This window comes from Rutidosis leptorrhynchoides, chromosome 2 (assembly GCF_046630445.1).
Source record: "Rutidosis leptorrhynchoides isolate AG116_Rl617_1_P2 chromosome 2, CSIRO_AGI_Rlap_v1, whole genome shotgun sequence".
NCBI lineage: Eukaryota > Viridiplantae > Streptophyta > Magnoliopsida > Asterales > Asteraceae > Rutidosis > Rutidosis leptorrhynchoides.
The window spans coordinates 214,922,408-214,938,080 of NC_092334.1; positions in this window are offsets into that span (position 1 = coordinate 214,922,408).

The following is a 15,673-nucleotide window of genomic DNA, read 5'->3' on the forward strand; positions in this document are numbered from 1 at the left end:
ATATACTATTCTTTACCATCAAACTTTTTACTGTTAAGGTTGTTTATAGTTTTTGCTGCTTCATCAACATTTCGAGAACTATTCCGCAGTTCGGGGTGTTTTTCAGAAACTTCACATTCGAAGTATGTAAGTCCAGAAGATTGACGTTATATGTACACATATAACTGTTGGCGTAGACATGCTGCGAGATTTCAAAATACTGATTGTTAATTCCTGATGATTCGTATGGCAATTCTCGTTACAAGATGCAGTTGAATAAATGATGGGGTTTTAATGAGTAAATATAATGACTTTTCGGAGAGGCTAAAGTCAAAGGGTAATGAAGTTGCGGGTACATCTGCTGATAATGTGGTGGAATATAAAAGGTTCCCCGGTAACAAAAGGGTAATTGTATATGTCTGGGTTATAATAAGACTACTACTCCGGATGAAAATCGAAGTTGACTTGCGGGAGGTATGATAAAACCGACTAATTTGAAAAGGAATCGCAAAGTTATTTTTGCTAATAAATGCCAAAGGGTCTGACACGGATACGTGTTAAATTATGACTTTGGTTTTGAGGGTTTTTCAGGTACTTAACTGTGGGTAACATGTGGTTGGATCATTCATCTCGATTGTTCATTGTTTGAAGTGTCTTCAGAAATTTCGGATGGTTTGAACACAGATTGTAATCGTTAATATACAAATGAGGTTTAAGATGAAATCAAGTGGCAAACTTGAAGAATTGTTTAGTTTCATATGTTATAATCAATATTTTAATTCATTTTAATTGTCCAATGTTGACAGTCTACAGTTAGCATTCCACAATTAGAAATTCAATAATTCATATATAGTTTAATATATAATATTCGAATTAATTAATACATGTCGTGACCCATTATACACATGTCTCGGACTCGATCACAACTCAAAGTATATATATTATTGTAGAATCAACCTCACTCATGTATAGCTAATTCAAGTATTTCTGCATATAGAGTGTCTATGGTTATTCCAAATAAGATATATAGATGCGTCGATATGATATGTCAAAACCCGTATACGTGTCCCGATATTTAAAGTGCGTAAAATAAATAACAGAAATTAAATGTCGATAAATAAAATTGCGATAATAAATTGCGATAATTAAATGTAATAAGTTAGCTAGGAACAGTTAGCGTGGATACTTAACAAAATTCTTCGCATAGTTAAATTGTTTGTTTCTAACAAATTTTATTTTGTCCAATGTTTTCTTCATTATGCCACTTATTGGATTCTGATTGATCAAAATCCAAATATGAAATTGAATGAAAATGGTTATTCTGTGGTGAAAGGATTCGTATATCTGTGGATGTAAGTAGGATAGTAATTGACTGTTGAATCAGATTCGAAGAATGTACAGTGTAACTTATTAATGTGAAATCTAAATATTCCTCGGGTATTACCTACCCGTTAAAATATTTTCACCATTATCAGTTTGTACGAAAGAATTTTTAATTACAATCTTTATGAAAATATACTTACATATATATTTTCTTCAGATGTAATCATGGATTAAATGAGTTAATATAATATTAATCTCATTTGATTTACCGTTAGAACTAGAATACATAATCTCTAAAACATTAGAGATTACATAATCGCCATGAAGAATGAAGATAATTGATGTAGAACGATACGTAGAACGATGATTATACTCGAGGTACATAATGAGATGTTGAGGCATGGATTGTTGATGGTACTGGTGCTGTTATTGATGGTACTGTTGGTGCCGGTGATGTTGTTCAAGATGGTAAATTTTACACCATATTCTCCAAAATCAATACTCAGGCACGAAGCTCGTTGACTTCTTCGATTACTCCGGGATGATTGGTGGTTGGAACAAACAGTTGAATAAGGTTTTGAATTTTAGATAGTATATGATCATGGTGAGATATTCGGGTAATGAGGGTGAAAATGGTGTTTTGAATTGGTTCGCCGGTGAGTGCTTCAGATTCATCGCCAAGAAGGAAATTTAGTTGATGGAAAGTATCGCCTTCTTCTAGTTTCCATTGGTTAAGTCGACTACGAACTCATCAGATGAATTAGGGATGGCTGATTGGTTGATTCATTCTGGTGATGATGCTTCCGGAACTTAGGTGAACATCCATGCCGTAATAGCTGTCGGGTTTCGAAGAACTTTAACTAGTGACGAGTTCCATTTCGTTCGATTGTGTAAAGGGTTTTTCGGTATTAAATGATTTTCGGCCATCAGATAGTATTCTAATTACATAGAATATATATATATATATATATATATATATATATATATATATATATATATATATATATATATATATATATATATATATATATAGAATAAAAGATTTCGTAGAATATGGAGGAATTTACGGAATATGTCAGGAAAAGTTTACAGTAACAGATACGCTAAGATATGAATTTTGTCTATACACTATTCATGCAATCAATGCAGTAAGATGTGTCTAGACTAAGAATGATAAGCAAATGATTCCCTAAGAATGATAAGCAGGTAATTTATGACACGAAATGATAAGCAAAACTTTTGACATGCAGACACGGTCGAAGTCCAGACTCACTAATGCATCTAAACAACTATCAGTTAGACACACTAATGCAAGACCTGGTTCGCTAAGACCACCGATCTGATACCAACTTTAATGACCCGTCCTAATCCATCTGGACGAATACACTACATTTGGTTACATCGCGAGGTACTTGACCTCTATATGATACATTTTACAAACATTGCATTCGTTTTTAAAAGACAAACTTTCATTACATCGAAAGTTGACGGCATGCATACCATTTCATAATATATCCAACTATAATTGACTTAATAATAATCTTGATGAACTCAATGACTCGAATGTAACGTCTTTTGAAATATGTCATGAATGACTCCAAGTAATATCTCTACAGTGAGCAAATGCACAGCGGAAGATTTCTTTCAAACCTGAGAATAAACATGCTTTCAAGTGTCAACCAAAAGGTTGGTGAATTCATTAGTTTATCATAAATAATCATTTCCAATAATATAATAGACCACAAGATTCTCATTTTTCATAAATATCATTACACTCGCAAGTGTATAAAATCCATTCGTCTGATGAACACCTGGTAACCGACATTAACATAATGCATATAGAATATCTCCCAAATACTCGCAAGTATGCCATAAATATTGGCAATCACAATCACCATTTAAATCGAAGTACTAAAGCATTCCAAATTCCAGAATGGAGTTTGTTAGGCTCATAGATCTATCTTTAGAATTCGCGTCAATTAGGGGCCATTTCCCTAATTCTTAGGCTACCAGACTTGAAGGGGTGATATTCAGTATAGTAATCCAACCATAGAATGTAGTTTCAAGTACTTGTGTCTATTTCGTCAAACATTTATAAAAACAGCCATGTATTCTCAGCTCAAAAATATATATTGCAAAAGCATTTAAAAAGGGAGCAAATGAAACTCACATATTGTATTTTGTTGTAAAAATACATATGACGACATTGAACATGTGTAGGGTTGGCCTCAGATTCACGAACCTATTATTCAATCATGTATATTAATACATGTAATGGTAACCGAACAAATATATATATATATATATATATATATATATATATATATATATATATATATATATATATATATATATATATATATATATATATATATATATATATATATATATATATTATTAGTGATATAGTTTTTATATTAATAACCTATATGTTTCATTATTTAATTAAATGTATTCATTTTATATGTTTTAATAAATAAGGTGTTAATATAGTTTATTTATGTGTATTAAGTATATTATTATATAAATATCATTTGTTTGTTAAATTATTGATAATACTAAGATAATGATATTAATACTATTAGATTTAATAATAATAATATTACAAGAAACGATAATTTTTATGTAAAGTGTTAATTTTAATAATACTTATGATGTTAGTAATAATGATACTACTAATAATATTCTTAGTAATAATACTAATTTTTAATAAGATGATATATTTATAAAAATTGATACTTTTTGTATTTATGCTAACTATAATAATACTAATATTAATAATAACTATAAAATAACTATTTTTACTACTAGTTATAATAATTTTATTAATAGTTCATTAGTAATGGTACTCATAATAATAATGATAATGTTAATAATAATACTTATATAAATATTAATAATAATACTTACTTTAATATTAGTACTAATATTTATAATCACAAAATGATATTAATACTAATAATAATAATAATATTCATATTACTTATAACTTTAGTAATAATTATAATACTAACAATATTAATAATAATACTAATACTTAATAGATACATAACAATAATAATGATAATAATAAAAATAAAATAAGTGAGTATACCCATATGACAGCTTCTCTAAAAAGAAATGCCCTAGACCGGGCTCGAACACGAGACCTCCCGCTAACACCCATAACCATACTGCCAAGTCCATTTTTCTGAATATATCTACAATCCATTTATATTTAACACCTCCTTTTTCTAAATCATTTTCTTCTTCCTCCTTACATCAATCGACCCACACCATATAACAGCACAAGTATTTATTTTAAAACTTCCAATCGTAACAGTAACCATCTATGTTGGGTGTTTGATTTAAAAAAAAAATTAAAAGAGTGACCTGCATACTGCCGTTCGTGAAGAACAAAAAAAAATAAAATCGATTTTTGAGTTCGAGACCGTTTTAACTAAAAATCACAACATGAAAAAGATCCTAAATACATCCTATAATCTTTGTGTAACCTCAATTTAACCGGAAACAACATCATAGACTCGAATTTTTATCAAGAACAATATGGTTGACTTTTTAAGTTAAAGGTTTGACTCAGAAATTCGAACCCGATATTAAAAATCGAGTTTTGAAACTTTGCATACAGTTTAAAAGAAGGATTTCTAACATATCTACATTTAAGAATTTCAAAATGGCATTCGAATTTGAAGTATTTGAGAAAGTGACCAAGAACAGAGTTTTGACCGGCTTCCACTTCTGCTTTCTGTTTTTTAATTTGATAATTTGAGCTGTTTATTATTGATAATGGATAAAGTTGTTGTGTGTGAATTGGAATAGCTGTAATATACTCTGAATTGATCAATTATGCTCCACTGATTAAGTCGTCCAGTGGATTCCATCCTACAAAAAAAAATAAGAAAAATAATAAAGGATGACTACGATTTACAACTGATTTTGGATTTAAGTCTGACACTGAAAACGATCTGGTAAACAAGAAACAAAAATCTTATAAAGTTTGAAAGTGATAAGAGACGAATTCGTTATATATCAGTGTATGTAATTTATAAATATTAATAATAATAATAATAATAATTATATTAGTAATAATAATAATAAAAATAATATTAATAATAATAATAATATTAATAATAATAATAATAATAATATAGATTTCCTAATACATGTATGTATATATATATATATATGTATATATGTATATATATGTATATATATATATATATATATATATGTATATATATATATATATGTGTATATATATATATATGTGTGTGTATATATATATATGTGTGTATGTATATATATATATATATGTGTGTATATATATATGTGTGTGTATATATATATATATATATGTGTGTGTATATATATGTATATATATATGTGTGTATATATATATATATATATATATATATATATATATATATATATATATATATATATTCATAATAATATCATATATCTATTTATACATCTTCATCCTAATAATCATTTATTTATCTTGTTATTTTACATTTCTAATTCGACTTGATTACAGTATACTCTTATATTTTTTTTTTATATATTTACATACTTATTTGTACACAATCGTTCGTGAATCATCGGGATGTATATATATATGTGTATATATATATATGTATATATATATATATATATATATATATATATATATATATATATATATATATATATATAGATTCATAATAATATCATATATGTATTTATACATCTTCATCCTAATAATCATTTATTTATCTTGTTATTTTACATTTCTAATTCGACTTGATTACAGTATACTCTTATATTTTTTTTTATATATTTACATACTTATTTGTACACAATCGTTCGTGAATCATCGGGAATGGTCACAGGATAATTTAATATATAATATCAGTTCAAAAGTTTTGAGATTTAGTTTAATAGACTTTTCTTATCGTGTCGAATTCATATAAAGATTATGTTTAAATTTGATCAAAAATTTTCGGGTCGTCACATCACACGTACGTCAGACATCTCGATCGTACGGCTGATAGTTCACAGGCACGAGTCACTTCTGTCACTCATGTGGCAAACCTATATTTCAATGTTTTGTCACATATGCTCCTACGACTTGAGTTTTCTTGTTCAATACAATCCTGGGTGAGCAACATAGACCCAAACTATTCTCAGTCCATTCGACGATGATGTACAACTTAGAAAATGCACTAATAACTCCCCTTGGACATTGCTGGTGAATTTGTTACTGTCGAAAGGTTTCTATAAACACCTCTTGCAATCTTCATTCAGTCTCTGCAATGGTACAATGTCTTCTGATGTCCGGGCTTCATTAAAGGTCTTCTTGAATGCAAGTAATGATGGACATTGCAACTCAATGATTTTGTCATCGTGGTCGATGATAGCGAATTGCCCTTTGCTGGAACTTCGCCCCTCAATGATATTAGGTTATTGAGTCCGGGATCAATGAATTTCCAGTTGATATTCTTGAAGATACTTCAAATCCACTTGCACATGTTACTCAAAGAACCAATACAGTACTACCCCTATAACTGAGTTAAGATCAATCTTTTCTTTACTTGAGTTGAAATGTTGAAACTCTGAAGCTTCCCCTTAAAAGTACATGGGCTCATCTTTAAGCTGAATCATTGACTCCCACAGATAGTTCCAATAATTTCTTAGTTGATCAGTGGCTAATGGTTTGGTAGTTTGGTCGGCAAATTCCACATGATGTTGGAACTCCTTCAAATCTCTAACTTAATCAGTCAATCAGATTTTCATCTCATGATACCGATATCTCTGATGAACTCTTCAAATTGAAAGACACTCTCAATGTTAATGACTGTAGAATCTTCTTCCTTCTCTTTCATCTTCTTCTTCGATAATAGTTTCTTATGTCTATCATTTATTTTCCATTCTAGCTTCTTATGTGATGCCCCGTACAAAACCATCGTGTAAGAATCATCAACAACAGGATCATTACAAGGTTAAGTACTATATGCGTTTTCGAAAAGAGTTTGCATTCATAAATAAAGTGATGTCTAATCCAACATCGAATTTTTTACAATCCCAAAAGCATGCTTCACTAAGTAGAAGCAAATAATAAGTGTATGTGACCACAATGGTCGTTACAAGTCATAGTTCAAAAGTATGAATGTTTGAATGCAAAGTAAAGTAGTTCATGCGTGGACAACTCTAAGCAGCGGGTGTCTACATCACAACAAGTAAGACAGCGGAAGCAACCTCAAGCACCTGAGAAATACATGCTTAAAAACGTCAACACAAAGGTTGGTGAGCTATAGTTTAAGTATAACAGTATGTAAGGTAGGCCACGAGATTTCAGTGCTACAAAGAGCGTTTCAAAACAGTATGATAAAGTATATGTTAACCGTGGGCACTTGGTAACTAACTTAACGTTTATACCCCCTGAAAGTACACTTGGCAAGTGCGTATGTCTACGAAGTATTAAACACTCGTTAAATGCTAGCGCGACTAGCCCGAGTGGGGATGTCAAACCCTATGGATCCATATCTAAGATTCGCGTTCATGGTTCAAAAACCAATGATTAAATGTTACCGAGCTAAAGGGAATGTTTATGCCGTTGTATAACCCACACATATATAAGTTTAAGTACTCGTGCCTAGTATGTAAAACATAAAATCCGCATGTATTCTCAGTTCCCAAAATAAGTTAAAGTAAAAAGGGAATGCTATAACTCACAATGATAATGTAGTCGTAAAGTCGGTTCGGAAAAGGTGTGCAATTAATCGGTCCGAAGGTCCTCAACCTAAGGCAAATAGTACTAAGTCAGTAAATCTTCTTAATAGGTTTAAAAGTATGTAATTAAGGTCTTAAGGGTCATCATCATTCATCATTAAACAAAAGGCGTAAAGTAGGTTTCGTTTATGAAAGTAGTTTAAAACAAAGTCTGACTTTAGTCAGTCACCACAGCCTCTACCTTTACTGAATTAAGGTGAGACTAGTGGCCATGGCTCCTTCTATGAGTCCCTTAAGTGTGGTAAAAATTCCAGAAGCAGACTCGTCTTCGTTTAACCGTGGTGACGGTTTAAGTACGAGTAGGTCAGAAATTTCTGCACAACGTTAAAGGACATAGTGACGATCGGAGGGCCATAAATCCTAAACCGTAACTCGGATTAAGACGAGTCCTATATGAAAAGTTATCTACACGAACTGAGCTATCTGAAAATCAAGGTTACAGTAGCCCAGGTGTACTGGTCTGTTACAGAAACCAGAAGAACAGAAACTATAAACAGAAAGCAGAAAAATAAATGGACATAGTGACGCTCGGAGGGCCATAGATTCTAAACCGTAACTCGGATTAAGGCGAGTCTTATATGAAAAGTTATCTACTCGAAAAGATCTATTTGAAAATCCCAATCAAAACAGTCCAGGTCTACTGGTCTGATACAGAGACAGTAGGTCAGTAGGGTTTGGACAGAAACAGTAAGATAATGGGTTCCGGTGCTCGATGCTTATCACGGTTCTCATCCTTGATGCATATAGCTTCAAGTGTACAACTCATTGATTTGTTTGCATCATCTTGATCAAGATTTTACCATCATAACCCAAGTTCAAGTCTAAGACATGAAACACAACTCACTTAAGAGTTGTATGAAGTTTGATGAACCAAAATTACATCAAGGTCTTAGATCTAACACATACATGAACTTTAAAGCTAATAACAAGTTACAAACTTGAAAGTAAACTAACTAATCAAGATCTTAAGATGTAGAACATAGTTCTTTAGTTAGATCTTGAAGATCCAAGACCCAAAAGTCTAGATCAAGCATAAGTATACAAAGTTATTTTTAAGGAAAACTTATTTGTGTGTTCTTGAACTTTCAAGGTTAACTTTTAGTTCAAGATTAATGAGATCAAGACTAACTTGTAGTACTTGACCATTTAAACTAATTACATGAAAGTAAAGTGCAAGAAGAAGTAAACAAGTAAATTATTCATGGTTGTTCATACTTTAAAGATTCAAACCAAAGTTTGATCTTTAGAAAGTAAACTTTAAAGTTTACTTCATGAACTTCAAGTATGAATTTAATCAACACATGAACTTGCAATCTTTTAAGAAAGTATATGTAGAATCATAACTAGTAAGTTATGTTCTTGAGTGTTCTTGATAAATTCAAGAAATAAGAAGAATCAAACTAGAAAGTTTATTCTTGTAACAAGTAAAGAACAACTAACAATTACATGTAACAAACTAACAACAACAAGTAACAAAAGATGATGATGATTATGTGATGTTTGAATTCAGTTTTGGTTAAAGAAAAAGAAGAGAAATTAAAGCTTTTTACTTACTACAACTAGAGAGAAAAGAGAGAAAACTTGGAAGTATTTTTGTGTGTGTGTTTGAGAGAGTAACAAGTGAAGTAGTAATAAGAGAAATGAAACAAAAAAAGGCACTCCCCATGGCCCTAACATTCGGCCAGCTGCAGCAAAAGAGGAGGGGAGGGTTTAGTTTGGTGGTCACTTGCAAGTAAAGCTTCAAAAGTTGGATATTTGGTGTGTTTACATGGGAATGGCAAGTTAACTAGATTCCTAAACAAGTTAACTAACTAGTTACACTTGTAAGTACTACTTACATGTAATATTGGGCTAGTTAAGTCCACTAATAATGTAGGGTGGGCTTGGAAGCCCAAAGTCATAAGTCCATTTCACTACTAAAGCCCAAGTTCACATAATTATCAAATTAATCCATTTAAGGCCCAAGTAATTAACCAACAACCTTAGTTAATAAAACTAATCATGAATGTAAATAATACTTGAAAATATTATTCGTGCAAGTTCCGGGTGTCACAAAGACGTTTCGGGCAATTAAAGTCAAGTTCGGGCAATCATGGCAACATGTAAATGTAATAACGTACATTAGTTTTATCACACGTATTAATAATAATAATTATTAATAAATAAACGTTAGAAAATCCAGGGTCGTTACATTACCCACCTGTTAAAGAAAATTTCGTCCCGAAATTTAAGCTGAGGTAGATGGAGGAGTCGGGAAAAGGTGAGGATACTTTCGCATCATTTGATCCTCTCATTCCCAAGTAAACTCAGGTCCTTGTTTGGCATTCCATCGTACTCGTAAAATTGGAATCTTGTTGCGTTTTAAAGTTTTGATCTCACGATACATGATCTCAACAGGTTCTTCCACAAAGTGAAGTTTGTCGTCAATCGTAAGTTCCTCAAGTGGTATGATAAGTTCCGATGCAGCAAGACACTTCTTCAAGTTTGACATATGGAAGGTAGGATGAACTGAGCTCAATTGTGCTGGTAGATCCAAACGGTATGCAACGGGTCCAACACGTTCCAAGATTTCAAAAGGACCAATGTATCGTAGGTTCAACTTTCCACGTTTTCCAAAACGGATCACACCCTTCCAAGGTGCAACCTTTAACATTACACGATCACCAACGTTGAATTCAAAGTCTTTACGTTTAATATTGGCATAACTCTTTTGACGATCACGGGCAGTCTTAAGTCTACCTTGGATTTGAGCAATCTTCTCCGTGGTTTCGTGGACTACCTCGGGTCCGGTGATTTGCTTTTCGCCTACTTCGGCCCAACAAATAGGAGATCGGCACTTACGGCCATACAATGCTTCAAAAGGTGCAGCATTATTGCTAGAGTGATAACTGTTGTTGTACGAGAATTCGGCAAGTGGCAAATGTCTTTCCCAGGCCTTTCCAAAATCAATGACACATGCACGCAGCATGTCCTCCAAGGTCTGAATTGTTCGTTCACTTTTCCCGTCAGTCTGAGGATGATAAGCAGTGCTCATGTCGAGACGAGTTCCCATGGCTTCTTGCAAAGAACGCCAAAATCTAGAAGCAAAACGAGGATCTCGATCTGAGATGATCGATAAAGGTACACCATGACGAGATACAACCTCTTTGATGTTTAACTGAGCAAGTCTCTCCATTGTATCAGTTTCCTTCATCGCTAGAAAGTGTGCAGATTTGGTAAGGCGGTCAACAATAACCCAAATAGTATCGTATCCGCCCACCGTCTTTGGTAGCTTGGTGATGAAATCCATTGTTATCCTTTCCCACTTCCATTGTTCGATCTCCGGTTGCTGAAGTAACCCAGAAGGTCTCTGATGCTCGGCTTTAACCTTCGAGCAAGTCAAACACTTACCAACATAAGTCGCAACGTCCTTCTTAAGATTCGGCCACCAATACTGTTCTTTAAGGTCATGGTACATTTTGCCCGCTCCAGGATGAATCAAATATCTCGATTTGTGTGCTTCATCAAGTATCAGGTGAAATGTCCCGTTCTTATTGATTAAAAACGTTCCATATTAATTGATTTCGTTGCGAGGTTTTGACCTCTATATGAGACGTTTTTCAAAGACTGCATTCATTTTTAAAACAAACCATAACCTTTATTTCATAAATAAAGGTTTAAAAAGCTTTACATAGATTATCAAATAATGATAATCTAAAATATCCTGTTTACACACGACCATTACATAATGGTTTACAATACAAATATGTTACATCGAAATCAGTTTCTTGAATGCAGTTTTTACACAATATCATACAAACATGGACTCCAAATCTTGTCCTTATTTTAGTATGCAACAGCGGAAGCTCTTAATATTCACCTGAGAATAAACATGCTTTAAACGTCAACAAAAATGTTGGTGAGTTATAGGTTTAACCTATATATATCAAATCGTAACAATAGACCACAAGATTTCATATTTCAATACACATCCCATACATAGAGATAAAAATCATTCATATGGTGAACACCTGGTAACCGACAATAACAAGATGCATATATAAGAATATCCCCATCATTCCGGGACACCCTTCGGATATGATATAAATTTCGAAGTACTAAAGCATCCGGTACTTTGGATGGGGTTTGTTAGGCCCAATAGATCTATCTTTAGGATTCGCGTCAATTAGGGTGTCTGTTCCCTAATTCTTAGATTACCAGACTTAATAAAAAGGGGCATATTCGATTTCGATAATTCAACCATAGAATGTAGTTTCACGTACTTGTGTCTATTTTGTAAATCATTTATAAAACCTGCATGTATTCTCATCCCAAAAATATTAGATTTTAAAAGTGGGACTATAAATCACTTTCACAGATTTTTACTTCGTCGGGAAGTAGGACTTGGCCACTGGTTGATTCACGAACCTATAACAATATATACATATATCAAAGTATGTTCAAAATATATTTACAACACTTTTAATATATTTTGATGTTTTAAGTTTATTAAGTCAGCTGTCCTCGTTAGTAACTACAACTAGTTGTCCACAGTTAGATGTACAGAAATAAATCGATAAATATTATCTTGAATCAATCCACGACCCAGTGTATACGTATCTCAGTATTGATCACAACTCAAACTATATATATTTTGGAATCAACCTCAACCCTGTATAGCTAACTCCAACATTCACATATAGAGTGTCTATGGTTGTTCCGAAATATATATAGATGTGTCGACATGATAGGTCGAAACATTGTATACGTGTCTATGGTATCTCAAGATTACATAATATACAATACAAGTTGATTAAGTTATGGTTGGAATAGATTTGTTACCAATTTTCACGTAGCTAAAATGAGAAAAATTATCCAATCTTGTTTTACCCATAACTTCTTCATTTTAAATCCGTTTTGAGTGAATCAAATTGCTATGGTTTCATATTGAACTCTATTTTATGAATCTAAATAGAAAAAGTATAGGTTTATAGTCGGAAAAAATAAGTTACAAGTCATTTTTGTAAAGGTAGTCATTTCAGTCGAAAGAACGACGTCTAGATGACCATTTTAGAAAACATACTTCCACTTTGAGTTTAACCATAATTTTTGGATATAGTTTCATGCTCATAATAAAAATCATTTTCTCAGAATAACAACTTTTAAATCAAAGTTTATCATAGTTTTTAATTAACTAACCCAAAACAGCCCGCGGTGTTACTACGACGGCGTAAATCCGGTTTTACGGTGTTTTTCGTGTTTCCAGGTTTTAAATCATTAAGTTAGCATATCATATAGATATAGAACATGTGTTTAGTTGATTTTAAAAGTCAAGTTAGAAGGATTAACTTTTATTTGCGAACAAGTTTAGAATTAACTAAACTATGTTCTAGTGATTACAAGTTTAAACCTTCGAATAAGATAGTTTTATATGTATGAATCGAATGATGTTATGAACATCATTACTACCTTAAGTTCCTTGGATAAACCTACTAGAAAAGAGAAAAGTGGATTTAGCTTCAATGGATCCTTGGATGGCTCGAAGTTCTTGAAGCAGAATCATGACACGAAAACAAGTTCAAGTAAGATCATCACTTGAAATAAGATTGTTATAGCTATAGAAATTGAACCAAAGTTTGAATATGATTATTACCTTGTATTAGAATGATAACCTACTGTAAGAAACAAAGATTTCTTGAGGTTGGATGATCACCTTACAAGATTGGAAGTGAGCTAGCAAACTTGAAAGTATTCTTGATTTTATGAAACTAGAACTTTTGGAATTTATGAAGAACACTTAGAACTTGAAGATAGAACTTGAGAGAGATTAATTAGATGAAGAAAATTGAAGAATGAAAGTGTTTGTAGGTGTTTTTGGTCGTTGGTGTATGGATTAGATATAAAGGATATGTAATTTTGTTTTCATGTAAATAAGTCATGAATGATTACTCATATTTTTGTAATTTTATGAGATATTTCATGCTAGTTGCCAAATGATGGTTCCCACATGTGTTAGGTGACTCACATGGGCTGCTAAGAGCTGATCATTGGAGTGTATATACCAATAGTACATACATCTAAAAGCTGTGTATTGTACGAGTACGAATACGGGTGCATACGAGTAGAATTGTTGATGAAACTGAACGAGGATGTAATTGTAAGCATTTTTGTTAAGTAGAAGTATTTTGATAAGTGTATTGAAGTCTTTCAAAAGTGTATAAATACATATTAAAACACTACATGTATATACATTTTAACTGAGTCGTTAAGTCATCGTTAGTCGTTACATGTAAATGTTGTTTTGAAACCTTTAGGTTAACGATCTTGTTAAATGTTGTTAACCCAATGTTTATAATATCAAAAGAGATTTTAAATTATTATATTATCATGATATTATGATGTACGAATATCTCTTAATATGATATATATACATTAAATGTCGTTACAACGATAATCGTTACATATATGTCTCGTTTCAAAATCATTAAGTTAGTAGTCTTGTTTTTACATATGTAGTTCATTGTTAATATACTTAATGATATGTTTACTTATTATAATATCATGTTAACTATATATATAACCATATATATGTCATCATATAGTTTTTACAAGTTTTAACGTTCGTGAATCACCGGTCAACTTGGGTAGTCAATTGTCTATATGAAACCTATTTCAATTAATCAAGTCTTAACAAGTTTGATTGCTTAACATGTTGGAAACATTTAATCATGTAAATATCAATCTCAATTAATATATATAAACATGGAAAAGTTCGGGTCACTACAGTACCTACCCGTTAAATAAATTTCGTCCCGAAATTTTAAGCTGTTGAAGGTGTTGACGAATCTTCTGGAAATAGATGCGGGTATTTCTTTTTCATCTGATCTTCACGCTCCCAGGTGAACTCGGGTCCTCTACGAGCATTCCATCGAACCTTAACAATTGGTATCTTGTTTTGCTTAAGTCTTTTAACCTCACGATCCATTATTTCGACGGGTTCTTCGATGAATTGAAGTTTTTCGTTGATTTGGATTTCATCTAACGGAATAGTGAGATCTTCTTTAGCAAAACATTTCTTTAAATTCGAGACGTGGAAAGTGTTATGTACAGCCGCGAGTTGTTGAGGTAACTCTAGTCGGTAAGCTACTGGTCCGACACGATCAATAATCTTGAATGGTCCAATATACCTTGGATTTAATTTCCCTCGTTTACCAAATCGAACAACGCCTTTCCAAGGTGCAACTTTAAGCATGACCATCTCTCCAATTTCAAATTCTATATCTTTTCTTTTAATGTCAGCGTAGCTCTTTTGTCGACTTTGGGCGGTTTTCAACCGTTGTTGAATTTGGATGATCTTCTCGGTAGTATCTTGTATAATCTCCGGACCCGTAATCTGTCTATCCCCCACTTCACTCCAACAAATCAGAGACCTGCACTTTCTACCATAAAGTGCTTCAAACGGCGCCATCTCAATGCTTGAATGGTAGCTGTTGTTGTAGGAAAATTCTGCTAACGGTAGATGTCGATCCCAACTGTTTCCGAAATCAATAACACATGCTCGTAGCATGTCTTCAAGCGTTTGTATCGTCCTTTCGCTCTGCCCATCAGTTTGTGGATGATA